The 20960-nt window shown below is 39.0% G+C and overlaps 1 pseudogene; it reads right to left on the bottom strand.

Annotated features, from left to right (window-relative positions):
* Positions 1–4161: 4161 nt before the first annotated feature.
* Positions 4162–5601, bottom strand: LOC150020703 (serine/threonine-protein kinase MARK2 pseudogene; annotated as a pseudogene).
* Between the last annotated feature and the right edge of the window lie 15359 nt (positions 5602–20960).

The raw sequence follows: 20960 nt of genomic DNA, 5'->3' as shown, positions 1-20960 counted from the left end.
ATGTTCATCAAAAGTATTACATATTAAGATGAATTAAGTAATCTTTTCTTTGTCACCACTACTAAGCTCCATTAACCGAATTGTGTTCTTTCTCACAAGATATTCTCATCCTCTGAACTTTCTTCAGCATTATCTTGATTTCTATGCTCTACTTTTTTGCAAAAAATCTGTTAGATTGCTTGCTTTTAACTGAAAGATCTTTATAAATTTCATTATAAGGTGCTAAGCACTTTTGCAGTTCTCTCTGAAACTTTGTGCTCCTTTCAGTGCAAGGATCTTCATTTAAGAAATATGACTCTGGACACAGAGGCAAACAAACACAGGAGCCTGTCAAGATGAGGAGACAGAGAAGTATGGCCCAAAAGGGGGAACAGGTCAAGCTTCCAGTGGGAGAACTAAGTGACTGGGAGATAGCCAACCTAACAAATGAAGAGATAGCCAACCTAAGAGACGCAGAGTTCAAAACACTGGTGATAAAGATGCTCACAGGCTTGACAGATATGCTTGAGTATGGCAAACACATAGGGAAGAAGCAAAGGCTATGCTAAATGAAACAAAGGAAAATCCACACAAAACCAATGGTGAAGGGAAGGAAACTGGGGTTCAAATCAATGATTTGGAACATAAGGAAGAAAAAAACTGTCAACCAGTACAGAATGAGAAAACAAGAATTGAAAAAAATGAGAAGCTTAGGAACCTCTGGGCCAACTTTAAGTGTGTCGACATCTGAACCATAGGAGTGCCAGAAAGAGAAGAGGAAGAGCAAGAAATTGAAAGCTTGTGTGAAAAAATTATGAAGGAAGAAAACTTCTCAAATTTGGCAAAGGAAATAGACATACAAGTTCAGGAAGCACAGAGAGTCCCAAACAAACTATACCCAAAAAGGACCACACCAAGACACATAATTAAAATGCCAAAGGTGAAAGATAAAGAGACAATCTTAAAAGTAATGAGAAAAGCAGAGAGTTACCCACAAAGGGGTGCCTATAAGACTGTCAGCCGATTTCTCAAAAGAAACTTTGCAGGCAAGAATAGACTCGCAAGAAATATTCAAGGTGATGAAAAGCAAGGTCTTACAACCAAGATTACTCTATCCAGCAAAGCTATCATTTAGAATGGAAGGGCAGATAAAAGTGTTTCCCAGACAAGGTAAAGCTAAAGGAGCTCATCACCACCAAGCTATTATTATATGAAATGTCAAAGAGACTTAAGAAAAAGAAAATCAAAATTATGAACATTAAAATGACAACAAACTCACAACTATCAACAACTGAATCTAAAAAATAAAAACAAAATCCAACTAAGCAAACCAGAATAGAAACAGAATCATAGGTATGGGGTATATTTGGAGAGTTATTAACTGGAAGGGGGAAGGGGGACAAATGGGAAAGTGGTGCAGGGAACAAGAAGCATAATTGTTTGGTACAAAATAGACAGGGGGAAGTTAAGAATAATATAGGAAAGTGTGAAGTCAAAGAACTTATATGCACGACCCATGGACATGAACTAAGGGGGGTTGGGGTTGCTGGAGGGAGGGCGGTACTGGGCAGAGGAAAGCAAAGGGGGAAAAAATTGGGACAACTGTAACAACATAATCAATAAAATATACTTAAAAATAAATTTATTTTAAAAAAAAGAAATATGACTCTGTTTGGATAAATCTAGGCCTTTCTTTATGCTTTTTAGAGTAAACTGTTTAACTTCTTCGTTTCCATCGGTGATATCATCCCCTACGTTACCTTGGCACATTGCAGATGTCACTTCCACCAAGATTGCTCATCAGTTTCTTCTTCCACCAGCAATTCTTGGATATCTTCTACAGTCATATCATCAAAACCTTCCCCTCCTAAAGACTTAGCCAGTTCTACTATTGCATCCATCCTGTTATCTGCTGGCTCGATTAGATTTTCACTTTGAATTGACTCCAGCCATACATTTTTTCCAACAAGCATTTAATGTTGTCAGTTTTATTTCTTTGATGGATGAGTTTATTAGATTAATACAGCCCAAAATTTTATAACGTTCAGTATTGTACAGGGATGGTTACACTATTTTTATAGTATTTATACATATATTGTAGACTCTTGATAAATATGTACATATACACAGGTTATTGTACACACATATATGTTCCTGCTCTGGCAGACGAAACTAGAAGCAATGTCACGTAGTAGCAATTAGCATACCTACCACCCAGAACTTGATTTCTAATACCATTATCCAATAAAAGAAACCAGAGCTCCTTGGGCAAATACCATTTCTTATTCAAAGGACCTGATCCTGAGGTTTGTTTACTTTTCATTTTAAAATGAAGTTTAGTGGGAGTTTGAGGGGGTTAAAATAATCTAGCACCAAACTGAGAGCTTCTTTTTGTAGTAATTAAAAACATTGAGTTAGGACTGAAAAGGAAATTACACTGTGAAAGTGTGAGTCTGTATGACTTAAGCATGATGCCCTTGCTCCTTAGAAATGTTGTGTGTATTATGCTGTCTCCCATGCTGTGAGGACCATTGGGCTAAAGCAGCTCGAGCAGATGGAGTGAATAGGAGGGCCTTGTAAAAGATCCCAGAATCAGAAGCTTCGCAATTCTGCTCATAGTGCTTCACAAGGTTCACTGAGGTGCATACATCCCAGTTCAAGCCCAGTTCAACTTTATACTGTTGTTGCAGCATAATCATTCATCACAGTCCCTTTCACACCCCAATGTGTCCTGATTTGGGACAATCCCCTGATAGTCACAGGGTTGATGGTTCACCTATCCATCATTTTCCGAGCACCGACTCTGGACCTGGCTTTCTGATAATGGCGGGAAATACAAAGGTGGGCCACATAGTTGCCAGACCCCAAGAACTCAGGAATGAAAGATCAGGGCAAGGGGGCAAGGGGACCACTGAATGACAACACAAAGAGATGAGAGTTGCACTCAGGTCTATGCCATATGCTGCTGGATTCTCAGGGAAGGGGGACAGATGAATCAAAGGACCATGGCAGGTTCCTCAGTGCCAAGGGCAAGAAGATCAGCTAATCAGTGATGGAGAAACAATGAATCAGGCAGGTAGGGCTCTCCCTTGTAAAACATTCAATTAATTTGTGTTCCTACGTGTGCATGGAACTGGAGTGGTAAGGATTAAAGTGAGAAAGACATACTTTCTAACTCATATTTCTTCAGCAGTTTAAGAAAACCTGCCGTGCCTGGTGAATCATATTATATGTAGACAATCTGATAATATGTAGAAATAGATAAAAACGTATGCCACAGTTCACTAGCTTTGAAACGTAAATTGGATCATGGGTTCGACTGTTCTCAGAGTAAACCCCACGCCCTTCCCGCGGCTCACGAGCTCTGCCCTTCCTATGCAGCCACATCTGCGCTGCCCTCACCCCAGCTCACTGAGCTTTGGCTGCCCTGAGCCTGGCGGTTTCCTCAGGCCGGAACGCTCTTCCTCCAGCGCTTTACGGATCTGACTGTATTAAGGGAAAGCCCCCCCTGAGAATGACACCATCCCAGAGGGAAGCAAGCAGAGGCAACAGGTCAGGAGAGGTGGTCCCTGCTGATGTCATAGAGCACCCAGGCTGTCAGCTGCCTGACAGCAGAGACCTCTGCCTGCTTCAGCCCTTGCTGTGCCCTGGTGTCTGGACCTGCCCAGCACGCCCAGCCCCCCCCCCCCCCCCCCCCCCCCGGCCCATGCTGAACCACGGGCCTTTCCCCTGTAAAACCACATTCCTAACCTTGGGGAGTTCCCCTAGTTAAGCCCAAGTATGTGCTACATCAGTACACGCTTCTCAAACTACAGTGTGCTCAGCCCCAGTTCTGGGCAGCGAGGATGAGAAACGAAGTATCCAAAACCTTTTTCTGGATCAAATCATCAAGTTTATTAGAAAATTTGGAAAAACCAAGTACTTTATTAAGAAGTCCCACAAATGTGGGAGCAAAGGAGAGCAAGGGAGGGAGAAGGGCCCCAGGAGAAGAGTCCACGGAGATGCGGGATCCCCTCCGGGTGGGAACCCCGTGTGGAGAACGCTGCGGCAGCGCGCACACGCCCGTCGTCCACCGGACCGGGTCCTGCCACCTGCACGCGCGGCGTGTACTTCCGGCCCCGCTGGCACCCGCGGCTGTCTGTGTCCACCTCTGGTGCCGTAGGCCGTCCACAACTTCAAAAGTTACGTTGGCGCGACTCTGGTCCTTTTGTGACGCCGCTTGCTAGTGGACGGCCCACAGCACATGCATTTTAAGAAGAAACTCAGGGTTCGGCGAGCCACACCCCGCCAGCCCCGGCTGGGGCCAGAGGGAGAGCCTGGCGTCCCACCTTCAGGCTCTGCAGCCTGGACGCGGTTGTCCTCGGGGGGTCCTTCTGGGGCTCTTCCAGCGTTGGCGGTGCTGTCGTGGCTGGGGGTGGTGGGGGAGCCACCGGGGTCACACTGGAAGGCGGGGCTGGGTGTGGCCGTCCTGGCCTGGGGGCCGGGTACGGAAGTGCTGGTCCTGGACGCCAAGCTGGATTCCGGTGGGGGAGCGGTCGTGCACGACCCCCGACTGCTGGAGGGAAGGGCAGGCTCTTCTGGACTCTCCTCGATGTTGGAGACAGCGGTGGGGCAGGGTCTCACCCGGATGATGCGATACTTCATCTTGCTTGTTTCGGATTTGAGGATAAGGTACGTTCCCATGACCCTATCATATTTCTTCTGTATCAACGACTTTTGAATCTCCTCCTTTGTAAACCCCAAGTCATTCATTGTGTCAGCCACCTGGGGGTCAAGGTCGCCCCAGGGTGGCTCGCTGTAGGGCCTCAGTTCCTCCCCCTGGCCCATGGTGACCCATGGGTCTTGTAGTATCTCTTCCAAGGTTGGCCTTCTCCAGGGGTTGAGGGTAAGTAACTTTCGTAAAAGATCTTGACCTTCTTTGGATAGGGAGCACGGCACCTGGAACTTCCCACTTAGGATCTTCTTCTTCACCTTCACAAATAGGTTCCCCTTAAATGGCAAATCCCCCACCAGAATCCTATACAGAACTACCCCCAGGCTCCAGACATCAACCTTCCGGCCGTCATAGATGCGCTCCTGCATGACCTCTGGGGCCATATAGCCTGGGGTGCCACACTCAGTTGTCAGCGAATAGTTTGAATAGTACCTGGCGATGCCAAAATCTGCTATTTTGAGGTTTCTCTCACCGTCTAGCAGTATGTTTTTTGGCTTCAGGTCGCGGTGGACAATCTTCTTCTGGTGGCAGTACTGGACCGCCGATAGGAGCTGCCGGAACATGGGTCGGGCTGCTGCCTCGGTCCTGGGGCCGCAATTTTCTAGGTAGTCTTGTAAGCTCCCGCCGCTCACGTGCTCCATGAACAGATAACATTTCTTTTTGGTGGCAATCACCTCAAATAGCTGCGTGATGTTTGGGTGATTTAACTGCTTATGACAAAAAACTTCTTGAAAATATTCAGTTACCTTGCACTGACTAACAACTTTGACAGCGACCTCTGTCCCCGTTGGCATGTGCAGGGCCAACCACACCTTGGCATAGGAGCCCTTGCCAATGGTGCGGAGGAGCCTGTAATCACCAATCAAGTGCTCCCGAAGGCCAGCGGCGGCTGCAAGGTAATTAGCCATGCTAACTTCAATATAAGAACAAAAACTAAAAAGAAACAAATGAAAAAGATGAAATAAGTAAATAAAAAAATGAAACAAAAAGAAAAAAATAAACAATTAAAAAAAGGATAATAATAAAGGGAAAGAAACAAAATGGAAAAAATGGGGAAATAAATACAGTAAGAAAGAGAAAACACTCTCAAAGTAACGGCAAGAACAAAGCTCGCAAGTCCAAGTCCAACAGGTCACCACAATAGCTTCCTGGGCTCTAACGGACAAAATTTCAGCACCACCAGGGCCGTGTATATGTAGTGTGGGCTGCAGTTGCATCACAATGGCTGGCGCCTATGAGGTCAGAGCAGGGCGTGGACCAGGCGTGGATGGGGATAAATTACAGTGGTTTTCTCCCTCTTTGTTCTCACAGACCTTAGGCTGTGGAATTTTAAAAAGGGATCCCCTCCTACCCAATGAGCTTCCTGTTTATGTGGGATATTAAAGATTGACATTGACTTTATTAAAAATAAAAATCTGTACGTTGCAAAAAGAAAAAAAAAGTAAAGAAAAGAAAATGAAAAGTCTCAGCCTCATGCTCCAGGTCACAGTTCAAATATCAACTGCTAAGAGAAAAACTTGCCTGACCCACCCATTCCTACCCGCCTCACCCAGCCCACCACGTTTGTCATCCTCACAGCACTGACTACAGGCAGCTGAGTCTCGTTCACTATCTGTGAAGGCAGGAGCATGCCTGTAGTCTTCCCTGTGTCTAGCACAGTGACTGGCAACAAGATAAGTGTTCAATAAATAGAAGAGTTCGGGGTAACAAAAGACTATATGGCCAACTACTTATTTAATTAAAGTGATTCATTAAAAAAAAAATGTTTTCAAAAGTCATGCTCTGTCTTCACTCAGCTTTAGGAACAGATAGGATAGGAAAGAGGAGAGCTGAAGTCTGGGTTTCAGGTATGTGCGTGCCTGGTGAGCCTGAGGAGAGGCCACCTGGAAGGAGCCTTGCTCTAAAGATTCAAGAGAATGATCCATTCCTCCCTCCAGTGCTACTTGCTAAGGGTGCACTGAGTTTGAATCTGCAGTGAGGCTGCAACGTAGCTTTACACTTGGAACATCCGTTTCCGGATTACACAAAGGACACCTCAGGTGACCCTGAGTAGGCCATTGAGGTAAATTTCTACGTTACTGAAATGAACCATCTCTGTGGAGAGATGTGATGATGAGGCTGGTTCATTGACCTTTGTCAACACACTCAGAAACCTCTGGATGGGAGGACTTCTCCAGAGGTACAGAGGGTGAGGTGGCACGTTGGCTCCAATTCTACCCTTTTATGGTGGCACGGAGGGAGCAGGGAGGCTTGGGGACACATAGGGGGAGCCTCTGGGTTGTTACATTCAGACTGATCCTGAAGGAACCTCCCTACTTTCAGTATAGGGAGTGTTTTAATCACATGTATAACTTATTCAAGGAATTATTTTCCTTTAATACTTCTCTGTGAAAGTCTCAGCTTTGTGGGAAAGGGACTCTTTAGAGGGATTTGCCTGTGAGCTTTTCCCTCCCCAGCACTTCAGTTTGTGACTTCTTACCTTATATCAGTGCTACTTGGCTCCTAATCTCCCTGGCTGGTTTGGCTCGGTGGATTGAGCGTCGGCCTGCGAGCTAAGTGTCGCTGGTTCGATCTTCCAGTCAGGGCACATCAGAGAAGGAAAACTGTGACTCCAAAAAACCTCCGCTGCCTTGCGGCATACCTCTTCAGGGGAAAGGCTAAGGGAGTAAACCCCGACAGAAAATCCGGAGCCGGAGTCCCTAAGGCGGTTTGACGTTGTAGTCAACACCGGCAACTCCTGCGGCGCACCTGAGGCCAAGCTGTATTGACTCCGTCTTTCCCTTGGACCCTTCAGCTGCGAAGAGAGGGGGGGTCTGCTGCATGGGCAACAGCAGACCCTCCATATCACCCTGCCCAGGCTCTGTAGCTTCAGCTTCACTGGAGAGGACACTCCAGCATCATCGCAAGATGTCGATTCAACACGGGAGGAGACAGATACCGTGTCACTCCCGAGTCGGACTGCACAGCCATTCTCGGCGGTGCAGATAGACTCTTAAGAAGCTACACCATCGTCTCTGGAGACGGACGGCTGCCGACGACAATATACATTATACATATACATATCTGTATATGTATTGTGTATATACATGCATTATATATAAAACATTATATATGTATATGTGTGTGTGTTTAGCAATAAAGTAGGGTAAATTAAATAACAAAGTATTGAGTATACTATGAAATGTCAAGTGCATTGACAGGTTTAATTTGGATGTAAAAAATATGAAGTACTTTTGGTTCTACCTATTTTTTAAAGGAACACTTTATTTTTAGAGATGTCTCTATCTCTGTTTAAATCTGTAGAGTTGAAATTGCCAGAAAACGAATGCACTTTTATTAGTTTATTTCAAGACAGCAGCTGCTGATTTGAAAATTCCTTTTGTTGTCATCTTTAATCCCAAAGTGATTAAACATCTCTCGATCTTATTGTCATTTCATCCAGTTTAGTTGCTTCAAAATTAAATTATACAAAGTCTCCAAATTTATAATAGAAAATATGAAAAGTGCGGTAGAGAATCCACAGATGTCATCAATAGGCAAGTAGTCACAGAAACCCTGTGACATGCATGTTAACATTTACATAGCAGTTTGAAATGCATTCGCCAGAGTTTGTATAAGAATCTCAGTGTTTCTTCACTGATCTTTTTCTGGAGAAAAAGAATTAAGTATTCAAGAATATAGTTTTCTACTTCCTGTACTGTTATAGCAGAGCTCTTTCAGTCTTTGTTACCTAAACTAAAAAAATAATGAAAGGTTTCCGAATAAGCCTCCCCAAAGTCTCCTATTTTGACATGTGAAATATTTTGAGCTGAAAGCAATCAACAACTTTTACCTTTCCTTTAAGAAATTTAAATTGGGTGAGTTGCCTATATAAAGGTCATAATAGAAAAAAACGCTTTATGACCTATTTATATGGCACGGCAAATATCTGATTAATAAGCATGTGCTCTTCTTATGATCCTACGAATTACCTACCCATCATCGCTCTGAAGCCTTGGGTCTCTTTATTCCTTAGCTCAAGATGTCATGTATGCTTCACTTTACCTTCTGTCTCAACTCTGTCACATATGTGGAGTTTCTGTACTTACCTTTATAATTAAATTTGGTTATATTCTCTTGTTAATTTGTCTTATGTCAATTTAATTATTAGACCAAAAAGGTAGAGACAAATTTCTCCTTCCCTCACAAAAACACTTATTATACACACTCGAATATCATTTACATCTCTTCTCTCCTTTCTGTTTGGTGGTAAATATATTGCAAAACTGGCCCAAATTCTTCACTTTTGTCAGTACCATTTTTTGTTTGTTTTTGTTTTTACTTATGGGTTTTTGGTGCCCTCTCTTTGTGAATTTGAGTTTGGCATGGCACTTATGTTGTTTATTTAAAATTCCACCCTGGAGGATGAAGAATATTTGTAGATAATAGTGGGATATAAATATAAGCAAAGATATAGACATAGATATAGATTTTTATATATACACTCAGTTCTTTCTCTCTGGAGAACACTGATTGATATAACAATGTTGAATCCTCTTATTCTGAACTTTTGACCAATAATTTCAATCTCTCCTTGAGTGCTCCATGACAAACTCTTCAGTTTTCTTTGTAAATCCATTCCATTTTAAATGACTAAATCATATCTCTTCTTCTCCTTTTAGTCATCGCAACATTCTTTTCCCAGTCCTCATTATTAACAATTGGCTTTGTCTCTCATTTACTGGAAATGCAGAGGCAATCATAAAGGAACTGCCATATACTCTTGCTTCCATTCTAGTAATATATCTGTATCTGTACAACACATCTGGCTTACTGTGTGTCTTCCTCTCCATGGAAATAGTCTCTCCATATTTATTATATGCAAGCCCTTCTCTGTTACTCAAATCAACCCTGCAGGTAATCATTGTATTTTCTGTAACATCAATTGTTACCAACCTACCAGATTAATGTCATAGGAATCATCGTTTTTAACAAGTCTTCCTCAATTCTCTGCTTCCTTTACACAGAAACATCTCTGTCCCATACCAATTCCTTTAGCTGAGAGCAGATCCTAAACTTCACTCTGCCTTGGTTTCATCACCTGAAAAATATATATGATTATAGCATCTACCTCTAAGAATTGCTATGAAGATTAAATAAGTAAATCACTTAGAAGAATGGTTGGTACATAGTTAACTCGATAAATATTAGATATTTTATAACATGTGGCCAATAACAAAATATTATATAGTAAAATATTATCTCTCTATGCTGTAGAATCCATTCTAATTGATAAGAATTTGTTGTATGGGTGTATAAAAAAGTTCTGGTCAAGGTATAGTTAAAAAAAAAAAAACAGAGAAACCATGTCAGATATTTCAAAAATAATAGATTTAATTCAATATATCGGTAATTTAGATGCAGAAAGCTGGAGAAGCAAAAGGATAAATTAAATTAATTGCAGATAAGAAACGGCAGGGCTAGGGGAACATAGAGAGGAAATGATGTTATAGGAACGAAAGCTGGGGTGGAGCTGTTGTCTTCAAAGCTGAGGGATTGAAGGGACACTCAAGAGACATATGTCCAAAAACAAAAAAAGGAAGTTAGAGCCAGAGATGAAGAACTGTGGGTTTTCTGCTACTTTTGGCTTCTGCTCTTTCATTAGTGCCTCCAACTGAGAAAACCCAACAGGAAGCCAACTAGAAAAGTCACCTGGAAATTGTATGCACACACATGGTTCCTGAATTACCTAGCAGAAGAGGAGCTAAAGCACATTGGGTGAATTTCTAGTTAAGGGGCATGTTAATAGTGTGGCTACACAAAGAAATATGACTTTGTCCTAATTGTAAAGAAGTTAACAGAAAAAACTACTCAATATCATTGAATGGCATAAGATCTAAAGGTCATATTAGTTATTTTATTTATCCATGTGTTTGTGGCACATATTACAGTGGAATTTTCTGTACAGAAAATGATGCTGAGTCTGGTTGTATAAGCATGGAAGTGAATAGTCCTGTAAGCACCATAAATAAGAGGAAAGATAGCCAAGATGATGGAAGGTCTTTGTACATGCATTCTCAAACCCATGATTGTCCTCTAGGTAGAAGGAAACTTGTTTCCACTTACAGGTTATTGTCATCTTTTTCTTCCTCCAACTAAATGTTGTAAGTTTGTGTGTGTGTGTGTGTGTGTGTGTAAGAGGCTTTATCCCTTTCTCACTGAGAATATGCTCCATAGAAAGGAAAACTTGGGTCCAGAATTCAGCTTATATTTGGTTCCCTCTTTTATAATCTCTACATGGGTCAAAGGGACTAAGTAATCTAAGTAAGATACAGTCAGTCACTTCCCTACTACCAGGAGCGGTGATTACAGTGAAAACCATGAATTTCACAGGTCATCAGAGACTTTTATAGATGGCAGGAATTGATGATTTATTTTTTATTAGCTAACCTACAGCACAAGAATAAAAACTTTATACTTCAAAAGTTGAAACTGTAGCAAAATCATAATAAAACGGGTTTAAATTATTTCTAAGACAATTCTGAGAATATTTACCTGTGTGTGTACATATACCATGTGTGTGTGGTATATTTTTTACAAGAGTGTGTCAATCCCCACCCTGTTTTTTATGTCTGTGGGTCCTTTATACTTGTTCCTTAATTAGACCCTTCCCCTCCGTTCCCCCATTACCCCCTTACCCTCCCCTCTGGTCACTGTCAGTCTGCTCCTTGTTTCCATGTCTCTGGTTCTATTTTGCTCATTTGTTTGTTTTGTTCATTAGCTTCTGCTTACAGGTGAGATCATATGCCATTTGTCTTTCACCATAATATTTTGATATTACTTTACAATGCCTTTCTAATCTTCTTACTAAATTTATTGGGATAGCATTGGTTAATAATGTTATATAAGTTTAAAAAATAAGAATCTGTATACGTCATCCATATATTGTATTCATGCTCATCACCTAAAGTCTAGTCTCCTTTACTCACCATGAAATTGACCCCTTTTATCCTCTTTACCATCCCTTCCTCTCTAGTAGCCACCCTGATGTTACCTGTGTCTATGAGTTTGTTTGTTTGCTTTGTTTGTTGCTTTCTTATTTTATTACTCATATTAGTGAAATCAAATGGTTCTCATTGTCTTCTGACTTATTTTACTTAGCATAATCCTTTCAAGTAGTTTAATATATTCCACTTAAGAAAGGAGCCTAAGAATGAAGTTAAAGCTGCAACTTAAGCCTTAAATATGTACATTTATGTATAATTTACTTTAATATAAAATACCTTATTTGGGGAAAACAGAGTATTCCAAGGCCTCCGAAGACATACTTAATATCAAGACACTTTTAAAAAAGTGATTTTGGATGAAATGAATATTTTAAAAGGCTATAAAGTGTCTAATTAGATATCAATTTAAAATTAAGAGCTATTAAAATTCAGAAGTGGTATAAATTGTGTATTACTTAATTTAAGATTTACAACTGAACAGTTGTTATATGAGATTAGTCTATAATAATAAGAATTTTAGACATATCAGCTTATTAGAAAATTACATTTTTTATAATATCTTCTTTTTTATTTAATAAGTTTTCACCCCAAACTTCACCAAAGAAGTACTACATATTGTGCTATTTTTATATTATTTCAGGAGCTAGCACATCCACTAGTTTACTCAGGTTTTTTTTTTTCAGAGAATATTTCTAAAACAAACTTGACAGTTTCTCTTGTTTAAATAATCTCAAAACCCTTATGGGGGGGGACTTATATAAAATGGGAGAGATGAAGGGGTAGCATACACTATGACTTTCGTCTATTGTGTATATTTTGTTTGTCTCGATTTTCTAAAGTTTCTGTATTGAGACTTTATTTTGTCTTAGAGGTGTTTTCCTGTGGTAAAGCTCTATTTTAAAGTGCATTTGAATACCAAATAACCTCAAGCTCCCACAAGGCTGAGAAAGATCTACAAGGAACATGGTACAGAAAGAAGATAAAGGAATGAATACATTAAATTGTGCTATGTTTTATTTTATGAACAAACTGAATTTCTTTGGTTGAAATGACTTACAACCTATTAAACTTACCAATATTCAGCTGATCTATTCTTTCTTGTATTTTTTTATTTTTTTAAAGATTTTTATTTATTTATTTTGAGAGAGAAGGAAAGGGAGGGAGAAAGAGAGGGAGAGAAACATCAATACTTGCCTCTCGCGTGCCCCCAGCTGGGAATCTGGCCCACAACCCAGGCATATGCCCTGACCGGGGGAATGAAACTGGCAACCCTTTGGTTCACAGACCAGCAAGCATTCCACTGAGCCACACCAGCCAGGACTGATCTATTTCTTTATCTGTGAAAATTGTTTGACTATTTTGGCTTAGGATAGTATGTATCATTTCTTTTTAATTAAAGAAAATATTTTTAATTTTATTGTATTTTCCATTGCCATTTAACCCCCTTTTACCTTCCTCCCCCACCCTGCAATTTCCATGAGTACTTTTACCTTTTATGCTTGCTCCCTCTTTCCCCAAAATTACCCGCACCTGACCATGCCCCCCATCATCCTGCTCTCTATCTATGAGTCTGTCTCTATTTTGCTATTAGTTCAGTTTGTGCACTATTAACAGGAATTCGTGCAGCCACTGTGGAAAGCAGTATGGAGATACCTCAAAATATTAAAAATGGACCCGCCTTTTGATCCAGAGATCCCATTTCAGGGATTTTATCCAAAGAAACCCAAAACACTAATTCAGAAGTAATTTTTTTAATGGTTTTTCACTTAAGATAAGGTTTAAAGTAATGAATTAAAGTCATTAAATAGAGACATGGGCATTTAGTAATTTAAAAAAACAGTTCTATGTTTAAAATATCTCACATGTGAGGGCAGAATTTACAACTATCTTTACTAAACAATGGAATCCAAAGCAGTGATGTGAATATAAGACATCTGTGCTACCACTTTTTCTCTGAATCATTCTAGGGGCGTTATTTGATTTCTAGTGAAGTAGAATTCAGCATCTGAACATAGCAATCAATCCCTTGTAAAATGGTACCCACATCAAATCTTAAAGTTCAGGATGTGTTTTATTGTTTCACATATTATTATTAAGTTCACAATAAAGAACTCCTATGGGTTTGGATCTTTCAGAATTCTTGATGGTGATAGAGCTGCAGAAAGAAAGAAAGAAAGAAAGAAAGAAAGAAAGAAAGAAAGAAAGAAAGAAAGAAATAGCTCTCACTCAGCTAAAATGTTACTCAATGCTCTTTCCTTTCCAGTATATTTTATGTATATTATATATTCCAATTTTTAACTTTACATATATCAGAGTAAATGCTTTTATAAACTGAGCGTAAGACTTCACATCACATTATGTATCCAAAAAAAGCAAATAACATAGTATGACTTTACCTAAAATGAGTTTTCTGTTACAGAAGTTTAACTTTAGGACTCTGCATTGTCAATTTCATTAACAGAAATATCTTTATTAAAGTATACATTCAACTTCATAATTTGATACTAACTTCAATATTACAGCAATGGTGGTTTGCATTAATTTTTTATTTAAGAAGGTATTTTTTTACCTCTTTGTGTAGCGTGACTTTGTCATTGAATAACATTTCTTCAAATGCCACTCAAGAACATTTCAATATTAGAATTCTGAGAAAATACTCTCATAGATTCTTAGACTAAGAATTTAATTTTCTAATGAATCCTAAAAAATAATCAAAGTAATATCCAATATTTTTCATTCTTAACATACCATGTATATACTTACATAAATATATATTACATATACTGTGTATCATATGCTATAATAACCATAATATTTACTGTAGTATATGCTATAAAACAAATTCATACAAATAAATTTGGGTATTTATATATGATTATAGCATGAATTAAAAGAAAAATATAATTCTAGGTGGTATTTAAACTCTAACTTTAGATCAAATAATGGGGGGTGCTAACATTAATTACCTTACTATATCTTAAGCAGATATAAATATTTATTAAATCCTTCCTTTTGCAATTGAAGGGGAAAAGATCAATACTCTGGTTACTCTAATAACTGCTCTAAATGTGGTGTTTTGCAATGACACACAGAGGTAGACGTCTAATTTGAAGCTTATCCCATTTCATTCGAGTGCCCTCACATCTTGTTTGTCTTAACAACAGATTTTTTTCAGGTTGTTTGATTTAGTGTCTTTATAATGACAACTATGTGGTCTGTAGGTTGGCTAACTACCTATATACCTATTGTATGTGCGTTGGTTCACACAGTTTTATTATGCAAGTATTAGGATAAATAGAGGGGAAAAACATGTCAAGGAAAAAGTATTAACATATGCCTAAATAATTACATTAAAGTTATATATATCTAACTCAAAGCACAGTTTCATCAGTTTATTCCTCAATGCTCAAGTGCACAGCTGGATATATCTGTCATTTCTCAAGAACTGTTTGGTATAAACTGATTGTTTCATTGTATCAGCATCCGTCATCCTTAATCCCCCAGAGATAACATTGGGAAGAATGAAATAAATCAGAGGCTCTAATCCCCTTCTTTCATATCACTCTTCCTGAGAGTGGGGAGATCGGCTTTGATAGTGGATTACAGGGTGCCACGTGTTCTCATTGCAATATCACAGACTGGATTTTTAGGGCAAAAACACATTTTTCTGATCTGTAAACAGCACCAGCTGGATCCATAATTCTCACGGAAGTCCTGTCACAGCACTGTTTTCTTCATCATGCAGCCAGTTTATTATAATTCCCTTTTAGCACAACTCCCAAGAATTTGCACTTGTTACTTGGAACTGAGCATCATGAAGTTTTCCCCCATTCTGAGCACCTAGAACTTGGCTACATCTCTGAATTTCCTGACTCAAATGTCAATAAAATGTCTTGAAGTGGCTTTAAGCTGCTGGCTTCAGGTTACACAGAGGTATTGCTAGGGGCTATCTTTTCAGACTTTTCTTCAAGCCGCAATTTGGCAGATAATGACCCTGATCTCTGGAGTTTGTTTTGACAACATTCCACCTTTACCGCTAGGTATAAGCAAAATGGAATTGGTTAGGGTAAACTATTTTCTCAAATTTTATGTGTTTTGGTGGGCCAAGGGAAACTCGGCTCCCCCAATGTATTTTCTGTCTGATGTCCAGAGAAGAAGTTTCCATTTAGTATTATCATTTTAGTATAATCATACCCACTCAAATTCAAATACACCCAGATGTCTGCTGTCATCAAGCCACGTGGCCAGGTATCGTGGAAAGAAGAGTTTTCAGTCATCTCAAATAAATTTCTTAATTGTCTTTATTCACCAATTCACTCCCTAATTTGACAAAACAGTAGGCATATTAAGAAAATGTAACTTCAAAAGGAGACCTGGAAGATGTTTATATTTTTTCAGCCATAATGGCCTAAGAATTGCAAAGCATGGAGTTGTGAGTGTTTCATTTCAAAGCCAGACACTCGACTAGTAATCTGCAATGCATTCAGGGATGGATCAAGCATACTCACTATTCTACAGAATTTCCTCCATTAATAGAGGAAATGGGTCTGTGAGGAATAACAGCAATGGCATAACTCCTAAAACAGAAACAGAAACAAGAAGCTATTGGCATGCAAACCAGGAAGCACTTCCGCCTTCCTACAGCCTGGAATATTCTTAGAGAAGGTAACATGAACTGAGTCATTCATTTGTTATTTTAAAAATCCGTTTTATGGGTAGTATTTTTGTGCTATGCAACCCCAATTTCTCACATAACTTTCTTTAAAGGGTGAGTTGTATTATTTCTACTCAGGAAAAGGAAGACATTTCCCGCACCTCTTTGATTCTTTATCCAACCAAACACTTACTGTGGCCAGCCTATGTTGGGATTTAATCCAAATGATCTAGTGACCAAGAAAGGAGATGAGAGCAGGTTCTGGTTATTAGACATGTGCTCCTGTGGTGAAAATACTCTTCAGGAGGTAGAATGCTTTAATAAAGAGAAGTGGGTTACTTCTACATGAACAGAGGGGCTAGGGAAATTTGTGAATGTGAGATTTATTTAGTTATCAACCCAGATATTTCCATCATATAATTATGCCGTTTTAGTTCTCAATCAGAGCCTTAACTTTACATGGAGAACTTCCTTGGTTGACTGTTTAACTTTCTTTGAAACTTGAGCACTTTAATCAAAGTCCTTTGCCTGGTCTTCAGCTTTAACCCTTCTCTGACTACAATTAGGGGTTACGATGCTACCAAGGAAGTCCCCTAGTTTTTACATTTAAGTTTTATTTGCTGTGTTTAATCACTGTAACCCTTGATTATCTTTTCGCAAAGCACTTATTCCATTTAGCATCAGCTGTTTAATTTCACCCTCTTTTATTGTCCTCTTGTTACTTACCTTATACCTTTCAGAATTGCAATATATTGTCCTTGCTAGTTCATTTTCTTCCACTGATACACCAGTCCAGTTCATTGCCAGAGAAAGTCTTAACAGAATTGCTTTCCCATGCCAGAGTCATGTGTGCTCACTTAACACTAGGGGTGGGTCTTAGATACGAGCTAGTAGATTATTAAACTCCTGAATCCTACCACTAATTTCTCAGACAAGTCCTGGCATCAATAATTGCATGTTGGGGAGCCAGGAAACATAATCAGAGAAGATTAACGTGCAAGAACTTTATCATAGAGTGCTTGACAGGTTCCAAAATAAAAACAAAAACAATAAAATAAAGTGGGGCAGAATTAAAGAGAAAAAGATGTGATGTAGTTCAAACAAAGCCCTCAGCCAACTCTGCAAGGAGCTCTGAAGCTATGATGACCGTTCAGAACGATCCTCATCATAGTAAGAAAGTTGGGTGTTGTATTCCTGCATCTCTCATCAGTAAGTGCAGGTTATCTCTAGGAAGTGGGTAAGACCTTGGGTAAAGCAACTGACTCTGGCATGAGGCATTTTCCAGAGAGGGTTGTTTTCTGAAAGTAGTTAGCTAGTAACATTCTGAGGTGCTGAGATACTAAGCCTTTTAGTCCTGAAGGGAAACCTAGGAAGCATATCACAAAACCTATCCTGGAAATGTAAGAGGTACTGCTAGCCTCTAGTGCATGCAGTCATTTTTAATATAATAGAAAATGATAGCATGAAAGTAGTTATGTTAAATGGACTTATAAAACTTAAGCAGTGCACCCAGGCCTCTATGGTTTTCAGGAAACTCAGATTAACTGAATCCTCTAAATAAGGGCCACAAGCATTCCACAAAGGATGGTGGGTCCCCAAAGAATGAGGATCATTGCAAGAATTGTTAAGTACTTAGGAGCATAAAAATATCAGTGCAATGTCTTCTATACTACCTACCTAGAATTAGGCCAAACTTCAAGGTTGAGTATAGTTTTCCATCTGACTATCCTTACTTGAGATACCAGCCACAAGCCCAAGTTCCCGGGGCCATACTCACTTCTAAATAATTGGCTACAACTTTGAGGGTTCTCACTACCCCCATAGGTTTAATAATTGCTATAATGACTCACAGAACTCAGGGAAGTGCTCTACTTATTATTACAGTTTTATTACAGAAGAGATGATTCAAATTAGAACCAGCCAAAGAAAAGATACATAGATTCGAAGTCTCCAAAGATCCTAAACTCAAAGCTTCCAGTGTTCTCGCTTCAAAGAGTCAGGATGTGTCACCATCCCGGCACATCAATGTCTGCCAACGAGGGATGCTCTTTCGAGTTCAGTGTCCAGATTTTTTATTAGGGTTTCATTTTTAGGTATGCTTGATAGAATGATCGAATGTTTGGCCATGCAAGTGAACTCAAACTCCAGTCCTCCCCTCCTCAGAGGTTGAGCTGATATCATGTGGCTTGAAGCTGGAACCAATTATTACATAGTTGGTCTTTCTGGCCTGGTCAGCCCCTATCAGAATAATCTCTCCTTAACACAAACTGCACAGAGGACTCAGTATACTCTTTTATTTAACTATTCAACAGTTTGGAAGAAAGAAACAGAATGAGAAGTGGATGAAAATGGGGATGTAGAAAAACTGATCTTCCACATAAAATACTTTCACACCAGCCCTGATAATCAAACTTGGAATAGATCATTTCTAAAGTGGATTTTTTTTTATTTTAATCTTTAATCTTATTGATACCCAGTGGAATTGAGGCCCTTATGGGTGATTAGAGAAGTCATAGAAAATAAAGAAGTTAACTTTTTTTATTCATTAGAACATTATATGAGGATCTTTGGGAATGACATTTTATACTTATTGAATATGCCAGCCACAAATCTAGGAGCTGCAGACATAATTAATAAACAATCTGAAATCCCTTCTCCCATGGTTTTTACACTGTAATGTAAAATATAAACATGTGCATAGGCAATTATAATAACATGTGAAACTTCTGTAATAGGAGTGGTATAAGAACACATAGATGAGGCATCTGATGAAATCCTAGAAGGTGTGACCAGAAAGATTTCCAAGAAAAGTGAGTCTAAAATGATACTTGAAGAATGAATCAATATCCCATCAGTGAACACGGTCTTAGAATTGCAAGCAAACCAGAGATTTCAGTGTTTCATTTCCATAACATTGATTATCTATAGACTTTGATCCAAGCATGGGAAGGGATCGGAGAGCACTTTTCAGATTATCCAGATTTTCCTCCTGTATCCAGTCTAAACACACATGACCAAATGCATCTGTCACAGAGGAGGATACTAGCATGATTGTAGGTCTACGCTGAGGCACAAGGTTCTCTCCTTGGATCTGTTTAGTTCAGATGTTCATCAATAATAAAAATAAGGATTTAGAGAGTATAATACTAAATCTGTGATTCACACAAAATGGAGAATGACAATGAATACAGGATAAGATAGAATCAAGATTTGACAAGGTTTTATAGGGTAGAATAACTTAATAATGAAATCTAATAATTAGTCTCTTCTCTAAGAAACAACAGGAGTGGAAATACCACAAGATATAACTTAGAAGCATAAGCGGTGAAAAAAATAGACATTAAGCATTTAGTTAGTACTACACTTGATGGTAGACACAGTATGCTTGTCAAAATACCAGTGCAGTCTTAAGGACTTTGAAAATAAAAATAGAGTATCTGCCACAGGAAAATGAAAAACTATTTTTTGTTCTCTCTTTGGAATATTAGATTTGGTTCTGGGCACTATACTTAATTTGTACCAACGGGTCTGTCCTCTGGTTTAAAGAATCAACTATATGACTACAACAATTTCTGAAGCACCAGAAACAAGTCAACAACTTTGTCAACATACCCAAAAGGAGTTCATTAACATAATAAACACTCATGGGTACTTGCAGTGTAAATCACAGTGCCACAGATAGCAGACACAATCTCTTGATCTTAAGGACTTCGTATTCCTGAATACATGTGAAATGTAGTTGATTATGGCCTGGTAGAAGCAAATATATATCAGAACAGAAAAACTACCCGTGAAATAATGAAGTTAATATTGAGAATGGCTATAATTTGAAGGAACAGCCGTGACTCATAAACTATGGTAAGCCATGTAAAGAGCAACTAGTAAAAAAAATTAAGGTTTTAAGCAAGATGTAATATGTGTCAATGTTAGACTTGCCACAAAGATCAACCATTAATAAATAAACCATTAATCTGTCAAAGCTGGCTTTACTGAATTTATTACAGAAATGTAAAACTACCCTTTTAAAAAATGTAATAGTATCAAATGGAGGGGGAGAGGAAGGGGCATTTATAGGTTTTATTTCCTGAACAATGGTTTGAGTGGGACTGTGAAGGCACAAAAAATGATTCAGAGTTTACATTAGAGTTCATGTCATAATAGTTAATGATGAGTGAAAATAAAAAGGCCAGGTCTTGAAACTAATCTTGATGAGATGACCATTGTCATGATAAGCAAGCTTTTGGTCCAGGTGCACTTGGTGTTGACCCAATTAGATAGCTATTTGCTGAGATGAGCAAACTCAGATAAGTTGGTTTGCAAAGATTTATGTCAAACAATTTTTGACTGATTAATAGTCTTATCGCCTTGAGTAAGAATTTCCTAAGCAAATAGTTATATTGTGTTGACACAGGCTGTCACAGTGTCTATTTTTTATCACTTTCCAGGTGAAGCTAAAGAATATATCAACCGCATTTCTGGGGTTATACTGTAAGGAAAAAGGAAAAGACCCCACCCAAAATTTGAGTTAGATGTAGAAACTGATGAATATACACCAAGAGAATTAAAAAGATTCACTACTTGAATTGTGGCATCTGGGGAAAGCAGAGTAAGCCTCTCAAGGAAGTCC

This window comes from Furipterus horrens, unplaced genomic scaffold, assembly GCF_987537825.1.
Source record: "Furipterus horrens unplaced genomic scaffold, mFurHor1.1.pri manual_scaffold_1, whole genome shotgun sequence".
Classification (NCBI taxonomy): Eukaryota; Metazoa; Chordata; class Mammalia; order Chiroptera; family Furipteridae; genus Furipterus; species Furipterus horrens.
The sequence above is the reverse complement of the archived record's forward strand: the minus strand, read 5'-3'. Positions and strand labels throughout refer to the sequence as shown.